This window comes from Podarcis pityusensis (assembly GCF_964106645.2).
Source record: "Podarcis pityusensis genome assembly, chromosome: 16".
NCBI lineage: Eukaryota > Metazoa > Chordata > Lepidosauria > Squamata > Lacertidae > Podarcis > Podarcis pityusensis.
In genome coordinates, this window is record NC_138041.1 from 22127193 (window position 1) to 22141577 (window position 14385).

Genomic DNA, 14385 nt, shown 5'->3' on the forward strand with positions numbered 1-14385 from the left:
GCCGGATCCCTGCTCTTCCTGGGGCCTGCTGTTGCCTCCTTGCCATCCTCTCTGCCTCTCTCTGACCTTAGATGTTAATTGATACAGAGAGGCCTTTAATCCTCTCTCTCTCTCTCTCTCTTTCTCCCTCTCTCTCTCTGCCTGCTCTTGTTCTGGGGCATCTGCTGAGCGAGAGAGAGGAGCAGCCTGGGCTCCGCCACCCGCCTGTCTGCCATCTGCTCCTTCCCAGCGGCCCCCCACCCCCCCCCAGAAACGCATCCTCATAATGAGCCCCTCTTGGTCCTCCTCAGCCCAACTGCAAAGTGGGTGAATTGAGGGTGGCGGAGGCGAGGGAGGGAAAGAAAGCCTTTAAGAGCCAAACTGCCCGTCTGCTCCTTGACCCCGGGGTAGGGGGGGGACTCCAGCTGTATAGCGGCCCTCCCTGGGTCTGCCGAGGTGATTCACATCTCTAATTACCAGGCCACACAGCAGTGCAGGCAGCCCTGAAGGGGGGAGAGAGGGCGAGAGGGGATGGAGAAGGACCCGAGGGGGTTGGAAGATGCTAGGATTAAGGAAAGGAAGAGCAGGGGGTGTCCTCTCAAGGCGGAAAGGGCTTCTGCTCACTGGACAAGTGGAACTTTTTTTGGGCTCCTGCGTTTCTCTCCCTCTCCCTCTCTGTCACACACATCCCCTCGCTGCCATCTGCCTCTCTCATTAGCTGCTTGGATATTGTGAGAAATACCCCTTGCCGACTGCCTGTCGCCTTGGCAGAATGCGCTCGCTGTCTGCTTCTTCTACCTGCCCGTTTGTTCTATTTACAGGCATACCTTGGGTTACAGACGCTTCAGGCTGCATTTTTTTGGGTTATGGACCGCCGAAACCCGGAAGTACCGGAACGGTTACTTCCAGGTTTCAGTGGTCGCTCATGTTCAGAAGCGCTAAATTGTGCTTTGCGCATGTGCAGAAGCACTGAATCGCAACCCGCGTGTGCGCAGATGTGCCGCTGCGGGTTGCGAATGTGCATCCCACACGGATCACATTCACGACCCAAGCGTCCACTGTACTTTTGTTTTATTGCATTTCTGCCCCACCTTGTTCTCCCTCCTCATTTAATCTGCGCAACAGCCTTGTGAGGTCGGTTAGTTAGGCTGAGAGGCAGCGACTGGCCCAAGGTGATCTTTGTGGCTGAAGTAGGATAATAAGAACATGATAAATGCCTGCAGGATCAGGCCAGTGGCTCCTCTACATTTTGTACTATGTATTATGTGGTTTTATATCTTGATTTTATTCTGTGAATCGCCCTGAGACCCCCTGGTATAAAGGTAAAGGTAAAGGGGACCCCTGACCATAATGTCCAGTCGTGGCCGACTCTGGGGTTGCAGCGCTCATCTTGCTTTATTGGCCGAGGGAGCCGGCGTACAGCTTCCGGATCATGTGGCCAGCATGACTAAGCCGCTTCTGGCGAACCAGAGCAGCGCACGGAAACGCCGTTTACCTTCCCGCTGGAGCGGTACCTATTTATCTACTTGCACTTTGACGTGCTTTCGAACTGCTAGGTTGGCAGGAGCAGGGACCGAGCAATGAGAGCTCACCCCGTTGCGGAGATTCGAACCGCCGACCTTCTGATCGACAAGCTCTAGGCTCTGTGGTTTAACCCACAGCGCCACCCACTTCCCTTGAACTAAACATTAGAAAAAGCCATTTGACAGTGTAACAGACCACCCACATCCCCCCTGGTATAGGGCGGTGTATAAATTCAATTCATCATCATCTTGTCCAGGACCCTGTTCTCCATGTGGCCAACCAGATGCTGTTGGATTCTGGTAGAGTCACAGAACTGTGTTGTTGGGAGAGACCTGCAGGTTATCTAGTCCAACCCACTGCAATGCTGGGATCACAGCTAAAAATGTGTGCGAGTGGCAGAAAAGCACAAATCCAGTCCTTTTCTCTTAAAAGTGCAGACTGAATGAAATCCTCAGGTGCCTCTGCTGTGACAGACAGGAGCAAAGAAATGAGTTCTGCTAGGCTGGAGAACTCTGGAAGGATGCAATCTCAGAGACGCTGCAGCAGAGAGCTGTAGAAACCAGGTGTGGCAGACTCGGGTGGTGCCAGGCTCCCGGCGGGCAGAGACACAGAGAACGAAGCTGCTGACATGGCTTCTTTTGCCAGCTCACCAGCAGAGCATGGACACACTTGACCCTCCGGGCTCCGACTTGAAGATTTGCATCATTAGAAGGAACTGGAGTTATTAGAAAGCGCGAGAAATGACCATTCACCGTTTGCAAGACTGAAGTCAGCCTTCCTCCTGGTTTACAGGCAGATTTTGTTTATTAGGAGTCGCGATCCTCAAGCTTGTGGGCTGAAGTGGCCCTCCAGACCTCTCTCTCTGGCCCTTGGGACTATTCCCTAGGCTGAACTCAGGGAAGGACTGTTGCTCAGTGGTGGAGCATCTGTTTTATGTGCAGAAGGTCCCTGGTTCAATCCCCGGGCTCTCCAGGTCGGGCTGGGAGGATCTCCAGCCTTAGACCCAGGCAGTGAATCATAGCATCATAGAATTGTAAAGCTGGAAGGGACCTTGAGGATCATCTAGTCCAACCCCCTGCAATGCAGGAATATGCAGCTTTCCTATGTAGGGATTGTTTTGTTTTTTTTATAAGATATTTATTAAGGTTTTCATAACATTACAAAATGCAAAGAAAAATACAAAATAACAATGATTAAAAACAATTCATTCTTTCCATTACTTATCCTTCATTTGCTTATTTCCCGGACCTCCTCACGCCTCCCTTTTTAGTATTCCGGTTCGGTTTGTTAGTTCAGCAAATCCCTCCCCTCTTTGTATATCCTTATCGTTAGTCATAAAGTAATATAATTTTAAATTTTAGCCTATTAGTAATCCATTTTTTCATATTCCCTTATAGTATTTCAGCTAAAGACCACTTAGTTTCTATCCAACATCATTCTAGCATTCATTAATTTTGCAATATTTCTGTAAATAGTCTTTAAACTTTTCCCAGTCTTCTTCCATCAACTCTTCTCCCCGGTCTCGGATTCTGTCAGTCATTTCCGCCAATTCCATATAGTCCATCACCTTCATCTGCCATTCTTCCAAGGTGGGTAGATCTTGTGTCTTCCAATACTTTGCGATGAGTATTCTTGCTGCTGTTGTGGCATACATAAAAAAAGTTCTATCCTTCTTTGGCACCAGTTGGCCGACTATGCCCAGGAGAAAGGCCTCTGGTTTCTTCAAGAAGGTATATTTAAATACCTTTTTCAATTCATTATAGATCATCTCCCAGAAAGCCTTAATCTTTGGGCACGTCCACCAAAGGTGAAAGAATGTACCTTCAGTTTCTTTACATTTCCAACATTTATTATCAGGCAAATGATAGATTTTTGCAAGCTTGACTGGGGTCATGTACCACCTGTGTATCATTTTCATAATATTCTCTCTTAAGGCATTACATGCCGTGAATTTCATACCTGTGGTCCACAACTGTTCCCAGTCAGCAAACATAATATTATGTCCAACATCTTGTGCCCATTTAATCATAGCAGATTTCACCGTTTCATCCTGAGTATTCCATTTCAACAGCAAGTTATACATCCTTGACAAAATCTTAGTTTTGGGTTCTAACAGTTCTGTTTCTAGTTTTGATTTTTCCACCTGAAAGCCAATTTTCTTATCCAAATTATATGCCTCCATTATCTGATAGTAATGAAGCCAGTCTCGCACTTTGTCTTTTAATTTCTCAAAACTCTGCAATTTCAATTTGTCTCCTTCTTGTTCCAATATTTCCCAATATTTCGGCCATTTGGCCTCCATATTGAGCCTTTTCTGAGCCTTTGCTTCCATCGGTGACAACCACCTTGGGGTTTTGTTTTCAAGTAGGTCCTTATATCTTATCCAGACATTTAACAATGCTTTCCTGACAATATGGTTTTTAAATGCTTTATGTGCTTTAACCTTGTCATACCACAGATATGCATGCCACCCAAAAACATTGTTGAAACCTTCTAAGTCCAATATGTCTGTGTTCTCAAGAAGCAGCCATTCTTTCAACCAGCAGAATGCTGCTGATTCATAATAAAGTTTGAGGTCTGGCAGGGCAAATCCACCTCTGTCCTTTGCATCAGTTAATATTTTAAATTTTATTCTGGGCTTCTTGCCCTGCCAGACAAATCTCGAAATATCTCTCTGCCACTTCTTGAAACAATCCATCTTGTCCAAGATTTGCAATGATTGAAACAAAAATAACATTCTTGGCAATACATTCATCTTTATAACAGCAATTCGACCTAGCAAGGAAAGCTTCAAGTTTGACCATATCTCTATGTAGGGATTGAACTTGCAACCTTGACATTGCTGTTGTTTAGTCGTTTAGTCGTGTCCGACTCTTTGTGACCCCATGGAGCAGAGCACGCCGGGCACTCCTGTCTTCCACTGCCTCCCGCAGTTTGGTCCAACTCATGCTGGTAGCTTTGAGAACACTATCCAACCATCTCGTCCTCTGTCGTCCGCTTCTCCTTGTGCCCTCCATCTTTCCCAGCATCAGGGTCTTTTCCAGGGAGTCTTCTCTTCTCATGAGGTGGCCAAAGTATTGGAGCCTCAGCTTCAGGATCTGTCCTTCCAGTGAGCTCTCAGGGCTGATTTCCTTCAGAATGGATAGGTTTGATCTTCTTGCAGTCCCTGGGACTCTCAAGAGTCTCCTCCAGCACCTTAACTCAAAAGCATCAATTCTTCGGTGATCAGCCTTCTTTATGGTCCAGCTCTCACTTCCATACATCACTACTGGGAAAACCATAGCTTTAACTATACGGACCTTTGTCGGCAAGGTGATGTCTCTGCTTCTTAAGATTTAATCTTGGCATTAGATCATATAAAGTAGATGAGCCAATGGTCTGACTCAGAATAGGACATCTTCCTGGGCTAGATGCCTTTCTGCCTTCCGCGTGGCTTGTAGGGCAGATTAAAGAAGGGACTTCTTCACGCTGTTAAACTATGGAACTCACTGCCACAGGAGGCAGTGACGGCTACCAACTTAGGCACCTTTGAAAGATGATTGGACAAATTCATGGAGAAGAAAGCTATTGGTGGCTGCTTGCCATGATGGCTACACTCATGGTCAGAAGTAGTTGTGCTTCTGAACACTAGTTGCTGGAAAACCACAGGAGAGGAGAGGGCTCTTGGGCTTGGGTCCTGCTTGAGGGTTTGCCATGTGGGCATCTGGTTGGCTTGTTGAGAAGATGATGCTGGATTAGATGTGCTATTAGGGTTTTCTTATGTACTTATTCCTGCCCCTGGAATCCTTCCCACAGGGCAGTTGGAGGCTCTCTAAACTGAGTGGACAGTCAATGCAGAACAGGCTCTGATCTCTTCTTCCTCATTAAGATGTAGCTTCTGTGTTCTGTGTTTAAGAGCCAGGACACACCCTGCCCTGATTTAAATTGGGAAGATGGGAATTCTGGAGTAGATGGGCCATTGGCCTGATCCTGCGGGTTCTTCTTCTGTCCTTGTGCCTTTGTAAGTCGAATTAAGTTATCGGTTTGGGACCAATTTCTTTGGAGCTGAGATCGGATTACTGGCTGCATCTTTTTATCTCCAGGGAAATTATGAGCATCTTGAGAGCGCTGCCAGGAATGTCGCCGGGTCACACGTTGCCAGGGAGCCTGCAGAGGCCGTGTTTAATGGCCAATAAATGACAAATGGCAGGCATGCTCCGCAGGCAGGAAAAGTGGTATTTTGAAAACAGGGCCTATTTAAAGTGTTGCAAAAGTTGAGTGGTGGCCTATTAATTCGAAGTGCAAGATTCATAACATTGCCTTTCTAACTCTCTGTGTGCACGCATTGGATTGTTGGCAATAAGTTCGTTGGGAAGAGGGAGACATGGGACTCTAATGGCTTCCTGGATTCCTTTTAGATTTACACCAATGGCGAGGCCCACTTAATGGTTGGAACAATTGAGATTGGCAGCATAGGTCAGCTGGGATGGCTCAGTCAGTAGAGTGTGTGGCTCTTAATCTCAAGGTCATTGGTTCGAACCCCACATTGGGCAAAAGATTCCTGCATTGCAGGTGTCCCTTCCAACTCTACAATTCTATGATCTATTATTCTATTTTGTGTTGTTTAGATAGTACAGGGGTCAGCAAACTTTTTCAGCAGGGGGCCAGTCCACTGTCCCTCAAACCTTGGGGGGAGCAGACTATTTTTTTTTGGGGGGGTGAATGAATTCCTATGCCCCACAAATAACCCAGAGATGCATTTTAAATAAAAGCACACATTCTACTCATGTAAAAACACCAGGCAGGCCCCACAAATAACCCAGAGATGCATTTTAAATAAAAGGACACATTCCACTCATTTAAAAACACGCTGATTTCCGGACCGTCCATGGGCCAGATTTAGAAGGTGATTGGGCTGGATCCAGCCCCCGGGCCTTAGTTTGCCTACCCATAAGATAGTATTTTCTGGTTGGGGGACCATCCTGATGTTTTTATATGACTGGAGGTGGGGAGAGCTATAAATACTTTAAAAAAAATAATATGTGAATGGGCACATATTCCCTAAACGTTTCTCTTTTTCTTTTCCTTCTCAACGCTGCCAATACCTATTCAGCAGTAGCAGTGATGTTGATAGTAAATTCATTTGCTCACATATCTGGAACATTATAACTCCATCACTGGGACTCTCTGACATCAAACACCTTCCACCAAATGGGGGATATCCTGTCATTTGTCTCAAGCATACACTCCAGCGATCCCTGCTTTCTGATGCTTTTCTCTGATAAATCACTCTTCCTTATTTTCTCACTCTTTTATCACTTGGGGCTGCCTTCTTAAAATCTTGTTAGCAGGCACAATCTGATACCAGAGTTGTCATTCTTCAGCTTCTGGGCGCCTTCCCTAAGCTATGGCACTTGTCCATCTGTGACCGAGCCAATGCAGATTAATCACTGTGGATCGATCATTTGCATTGCCAAATTTACCTTTGAAATGCATGTTTGCTTGATGGAAGAGCAATACGGCTGTGAGCAGGAGGAGGGAGAAGGAACGGGAGGGGGGGTGAATGGTGAAAATGTGGGTTGGAGGAGGAGAGGGTCTCCCCATTCCTCCCCCCCCCCAACTTCAGCTGGTTTGGGGGGGGCAGAGAGGATAGGAAAGGAATTGAAAATAAAACCACTGACATCACAACATTGTTATCGAAAGCTATGGTGCAACCCGATTTGGAATACTGCGTACAGTTCTGGTTGCGCCCCACCTCAAAAAAAGGATGTTGCAGAGTTCGGAAAAGGGCAAGGATTTAGCGACTCCCCATTGAAGAAAGGTTGCAGCATTTGGGACAACTTAGTTTAGAAAAAAGGTGAGAAAGAGGTGAAATAATAGAAGATAATAATAATAATAATAATAATAATAATAATAATAATAATAATTTATTTGTACCCCGCCCATCTGGCTGGGTTTCTCCAGCCACTCTGGGCGGCTTCCAACAAAGATTAAAAATACATCAAAATGCCACACATTAAAAACTTCCCTGAACAGTGCTGCCTTCAGATGTTTTCTAAATGTCAGGTAGTTGTTTATCTCTTTGACATCTGATGAGAGGGCGTTCCCCAGGGCGGGCGCCACTACCGAGAAGGCCCTCTGCCTGGTTCCCTGTAGCTTTGCTTCTCGCAATGAGGGAACCGCCAGAAGGCCCTCGGCGCTGGACCTCAGCTTCCGGGCAGAACGATGGGGGTGGAGACGCTCCTTCAGGTATACTGGGCCGAGGCCGTTTAGGGCTTTAAAGGTCAGCACCAGCACTTTGAATTGTGCTTGGAAACGTACTGGGAGCCAATGTAGGTCTTTCAAGACCAGTGGTATGTAGTCTCGGCAGCCGCCCCCAGTCACCAGTCTAGCTGCCGCATTCTGGATTAGTTGTAGTTTCTGGGTCACCTTCAAAGCATGGCAAAGAGAAGAGGTTCTCAAAGGGTTTGGCGCCTCCGAGGAGTCTGCCTGCCTCCTCCCACTCAGCCACCCTACAGCTGAGGGGGAGGCCGTGGGTGGACTGTTTGAGGCAGAGCAGAGTCTGTGGGCACCCAAGCCACTGCAGGCACCGCGGTGAGTGCCGCCCACCATTTTGTCACCACCTTCCCTTAGTGGTGACACACGGGGCAGACTGCCCCCACAGCCCCCCTTTCCTCCGCCCCTGCTGGTGTGGCAGGAAGATTCACGGACAATCAAATACATTTTTAAACATTTCCGTACAGTATAGTACAGTACAGTATTACAGTGGTACCTCAGGTTAAGTACTTAATTCGTTCCAGAGGTCTGTTCTTAACCTGAAACTGTTCTTAACCTGAAGCACCACTTTAGCTAATGGGGCCTCCCGCTGCCACCGCGCCGCCGGAGCACAATTTCTGTTCTCATCCTGAAGCAAAGTTCTTAACCTGAGGTACTATTTCTGGGTTAGCGGAATCTGTAACCTGAAGCGTATGTAACCCGAGGTACCACTGTAGTATCAAAATATTTGGGGGGGATATACACCCCAAAACAGTGTCTATGCCTCTCTTCAAGAGCACTGGCTTCTCTTCTACAGCTCTCCATGACATATTGTTGACAACAGGGATTTTCAACTCTGTCAGTATGAAAGATCAGGAAAGAGAAAGGCTTCTTTGTGTTGATGAGGAGATGAGAGCTTGTTTGTCTCAAATTAGACCTAATATAAATGAGATTGAGCCGGCGAAAGCAAACTCACACCTCTCACTGAGTTTGTATACATACTTAAGGTACATGTGTAAGAGGCTCGTTTATAATTATATTTTGGGAATGATTCACATTCTTCGTTCTTGTATACTTTCCAGACGTCCCATGATTGTATTATAAAGTAATTGTGCTCTGTGTTATAAATCAAGCACTGCTAGCTGTTTCTTTTTGTTTTCCAATGTATTTCATAACAATTTTTTTAAAAAAATCTGTCAGCACGAGCAAATTTTTATTCTGAAAGTGTGGCCCAGAGAAAAAAATAGTTTGCGAACCACTGGAATGGAGGGACTGGGTAGAAAAAGCTTTTCCTCCCTCTCTCATAACACTAGAATGAAGCTGAGTCAGGACAGATAAAAGTCCTTCACACAGTGTGTAGGTAAACTGCGGAACTCACTTCCTCAGGCGACAGTGATAGCCAACAACTTAGATAGTTTTAGAAGACCTGAAAGAGAGAGCACAGCAGAGGTTATATTTTCTGAGAATCCCCCAGAGAAATAATATCTCAAAGGACCTGTTGATTGCATTTTACCATTGTTACTGTGGAGAGTGTATTAACTTATGGTCTGTGTGTGTGGCTTGGGAGCTGCACGGTCAGGGGAAAAACAATGCTGTCCAGGGTTGTAAAGACAGCGGAGAGAATAATTGGGTGCACTCTTCCCACCTTGGATCAAATCTATGCTTCCAGGTGCCATAGGAAAGCTGCAGAGATAGTGCAGTATAGTGCGCACCCCAGAAATGATCTCTTTCAGCTTTGCCTTCTGGAAGAAGGTGCAGGGTTATAAAAACTAGGACTATCCGCCTGAGAAACAGTCTCTATTCAAATGCGATCTTGGTTTTAAACGCAGTGTAAGGTAGTCTCTATGGGAGTATATTGTATTTAATTATGGGATATCAGAGTTTTAAGGGGGCTAACCAGGCTGGGATAGCAGGCTTGTTGGTTTCAATTTTGTTGTTCTGTATGGGACAATGACAATAAAGATTATCGTATCGTAAAATGATTGGACAAATTCCTGGAGGAGAAGGCCATCAATGGCTACCAGCCAGGATGGCTACGCTTTGCCTCTTCAGTTGGATGCAGTAATGCTTCTGAATATCACTTGCTGGAAACCACAAGAGAGAAGAATGCTCTTGTGTTTTTGTCCTGTTTGCAGATTTCCCATTGGGGCATCTGATTTGCGGCTGTGAGAAGAAGATGCTGGACTAGATGGGTCTTTGGCCTGATCCATCTGGCTCTTGTTATGTTGCTTAGAACCAGGCACCTTGGGAGGGAAGTGCCCTCTGTGGTTAGGAGTGCCTTTGCAGGTAGGAGCAGCAGACCCACGTGGCCTTAAAGGAGCACAGGTTTGCAATCCCGACCTTCCCACAAGGTGAGCAAGTCCCCCAAGTGAGCGCAAACATGCCACCTTGTTATGTACTGTGTTGAATAGGATCCAAAAAGCAGCAGTCTGATTGGTCCTAGAACAATAGGATTCAGAATACAGCAGTCTGATTGGTCCTAGAACAATAGGGTCCAGAATGCAGCAGTCTGATTGGTCCTTGAACAATGCAGCAGTATGATTGGTCTGCAGGAGCCACCCAATCCAGCTCCAGGTGGAAGTGATTCCGCAACCTGATTGGCCTACAGGAGAATCCCAGAAATAACCAATCACGTGCGGCCCATTGTGTATGGTAAATAATGTATATAAAGCAGATATTTGGGGGGAACTTTCATTCCTCACTACTATGAGCTGAATAAAGAACATGAAATCCACACTCGACTCCGAGTATATTTCACACCTCTTTCACACCTGTGCAAATTGAGGCCAAGGTGCGTCCATGCAAGAGTCCTAAGCCACTTCCTTGCAATCCTGCTGCCAGAATGAGAGAGAGAGAGAGAGAGAGAGAGAGAGAGAGAGAGAGAGCGCTTAGAGAGACTGTGAAGGTGGGTACCTGTGTTGCCAACCCTTAATGGAAAGCCAAGCCTGATTGCTTGGTGAAACAGCGTGGAAGGAAGCCGGCTGCTGAGAGATGGGAACTGAGTGGGGAGCTAAGGAAAGGGTGACTCAGTATTTTATCTAAATATTTGATCTCACCCTTGACCATGCCTGTGTGAAGGAGCTGCTCCTGCCATGGGGGGGGGGGGTACATTAAGTGCCCAGGTGTTCCTGTATGAAACTGATTGTCTAGACCGGTAAAAGCTTCTACAGACTATCTACAGAAATATTGTAAAATTAATGAATGTTAGAATGATGTTGGATAGAAACTAAGTGGTCTTTAGCTGAAAGGTTACAAGGGAATATGAAAAAATAGTTTATTAATATGTAAAAATCTAAAATTACAATATTTTATGATTAATGATTAGGATATATAAAGAGGGGAGGGATTTGCTGAATGAATAATCGAACTGGAATACAAAAAAGGGAGGTGTGAGGAGGTCCTGGAACTAAGCAAATGAAGGTCAAGTAATGAAGTGTTTTTAACTATTTTTATTTTGTATTTTTTCTTTTTCTTTTTGTGTTTTGTAACATCTTGAAAATTTTAATAAATATCTTATAAAAAAAAAATAGACCAGTGAAAGCTTTGAATTGGTGTCTGGATGCAGTGGCGGGCTGGATGAGGTCCAATAAACTGTGCTTGAATCCTGGAAAGATGGGGGTTCTTTGGCAGGTGACTCCCATGTTCAGGAAATTGGCAATGTTTTGGATGGATACGTTTTTGTAACTAGAGGCGTGGGTGTTGCAAGGATTTTTGTTGTGAGGGACAGGACTTTTGTTGGGGGGCAGAACTGACTTGATTGGTCAGTTAGTTATGGTAAGTATTTCTTTTGTTTTACTTGATGGGGGGCAGCTGCCCCCTTGCCCCCCCCCGGGAGGGGGGCAAGTGTCCTCTGTGGTTAGGAGTGCCTTTGCCCCCATGCACTGAAAAGCCTCATCTGCTATTTTCTATGCCAGGGGTCAGCAAACTTTTTCAGCAGAGGGCCAGTCATATGGGGGGCCAGATGATACTTTGGGGGGAAATGAATGAATTCCTATGCCTCACAAATAATCCAGAGATGCACTTTAAATAAAAGCACACTGTCCCTCAAAGCTTGTGGGGGGGCAGACTATATTTTTTTTGGGGGGGTGAACAAATTCCTATGCCCCACAAATAACCCAGAGATTCATTTTAAATAAAAGCACACATTCTACTCATGTAAAAACATGCTGATTCCTGTACCGTCCACGGGCCGGATTGAGAAGGCATTTGGGACGGATCTGGCCCCCGGGCCTTAATTTGCCTACCCATGTTCTATGCATTGGTTTCTCTTACGGACAGAAGAGCAGACCAGGTTTGATTTTCCTTAGTACGTTGGCAACACTCCTTGGGAAAATATCAAGAGAAGCCAGATTAGCATGAAACATAAAGCCTCCCCCTTCTCAAAAGCTCGGCTTTTCCGAACAAATTTCCAGGCATGTCCTAATAATACACTAGCCCTAATGTTGACTGTCCTCAATTTTTCAAACTCCCCCCCCAATAAATCAGAATTGCCAGCTGTTTCCCACAGTTGCCCAGGGTGAAGCTGATTATATTTTGTTACGTGCAGTAGAAGCTAGGAAGTCTACTTCTCCTGCTTTATCTTATGCCCCATGCTTGCAGGTGCTGAACACCTGTCTTTGGAGGAGGCAGCATAAAGAGAGCACATCTGCCAAGCTGTGTTGCTGCCCTCTGGTGGACAGTCAAGTATTAGCCACTAAACACAATAACCCCTGAATACTTTGTATGATGGCTATATGGTGGAGTCAGGCCATTGGTTCATCTAGCTCAGTGTTGCCTCCTCTGAGTGAAGACGACATGAAAAATTTCAATTAGCAGCAGCTAGATTGCTGGCTGGGGTTCCATTTAGATCTCATACAAGATACAACCCCTGTTTTGAAAGAACAGCCCTCAGTGGTGTAAGATGGGCAGCTGCCCCAGGCACAAAATTCTTAGGGGTGCAAAATTTCAAAAGGGGGAAAAGCAGTAACAATAAATTTTTAAATTTTAAATTTTTTAAATGTGCCCCCTTGCAGTGGTGTAGCTTCATGCACAATGCTCCAGCACTGGGGGGCAGAGAACAAGTGGGGACGAGGCTGGCGCGCATCCTGGGGGCACGATGCACGTCCTGGGCGCATGGCACACCGCCTGCGGGGGTGTGGCACCCAGTGCGGGCAGGGGGCAGTCGCGATGGCACCCCACCGGGATCGCGCTGCTGGGGGCGGTGCGCTCCCCCCGCACTCCTCTTCCTCTGCCAGTGCCCCCTCGCCCCCACAGAAAATCTATCAATGTTTGTGCAGGCAGATTGAGGATCAGATTTGGGTGACGGCTGGTTGCTAGGGCGCCCTCTGCACAGTCTTTAGAAAGATACTCGCTCCTGACCAATCCCCCATTCAGCTCTCCACCGTGCTCAACGCTCATGGGGCACCACAGCTGCCACTCGGGCAGGTCACATACTGTTGCCCCTTCATTCCAGCTTATTGGCGGGCAGTGCTGAGGATACTTGCCATGCCCGGGGCTCTGGCAACCCACGCTATGCAACTGGCTGCACTGCTTGCCAGTTCATCGCTGGACCCAATTCAAGGTGCTCGCATTAGTGTTTAAAGCCCTTAACGACTCCAGCCCCAAAGAGCCAGGACACCACGTCCTTCATTGCAGACCCTCTCAGATGCTATGATGGGCAGAAGGTGCCCTCTAAGAAACTTGAGAGTCGCAGCCCAGGAGAGGAGGACCTTCTCTGTGGTGGCCCCTAAGTTGTGGGACTCTCTCCCTATGGAGGTTTGTCTGGCTTCTTCACTACAAAGCTTTCAGCAAATGCTGGAGATGCACCTTGACTTTTGAGATGTGTATTTTTAGGACCCACTGTATTTCTGTTGGTTTTAATGCTGTGTTTTAATTGTTGTAACCAGCCCTGGGACCTTGGGGTTGACAGACGGGTAATTAATAATGGTCATAATAATAACATTGCCCTGGGTGGCCCGTATGGCGTTACGCGGGAAAAGTGCCAGTTCGCCAGGCCGTCTGTGTTGCAAGTAATTTGTGTTCAGATCCAAGTGTGCAGATGTATTATTATGTGATGGGGAAAGGTCATGCATGCAGATTCTGCCTCCAAGTCATGAAACAAGCTGCAGTTTTGCAATAAAATAAAAAGAACCCTAGAAATGGAAAGTTGGATGGGACCACAAGGGTCATTTAGTTCAACCCCTTGCAATGCAGGAATCTTTTTGCCTAAGGTGGGGCTCAAACCCGGAACCCTGTTGAACAAGTAGAAGCATCGCAGGAGATGCTCCTTGCCTGGGGAACCATCTGAAAAGGCAAACAAGGGGAGACATGGTAGAGGTGTCTAAAATTAGATAAGAGAGTGGATAGAGAGAAGATTTATATATGTATAAATTTTCTGTTTTACAATTTAAAATATTCATTTAAATAACCTTAAAATATCAATGACTTCCTTTCTTCTCTTTCCATGGTTCATTTTGCATAACATAACTCCCTGCATATTTTATATAAACTAAACCATTCAGTATTCCATTATTGCATCCATCAAAACTTATTTACACTGTTGAATTTATCTTAATGCTGCCAATGTTTTCAAGTGTACACAATTCCCCCCCTCCCCATATATTCAATAAACGTTTTCCAATCTTCTTTAAATGTATGTTCTTCTTGTTC

General features: G+C 46.1%; 1 protein-coding gene across 1 annotated transcript in view; it reads left to right on the forward strand.

Moving 5' to 3' along the window:
- Positions 1-14385, forward strand: part of SRRM4 (serine/arginine repetitive matrix 4) — a 125853-nt gene that overhangs the window by 29958 nt on the left and 81510 nt on the right. The gene's annotated exons all lie outside the window — the stretch shown is intronic.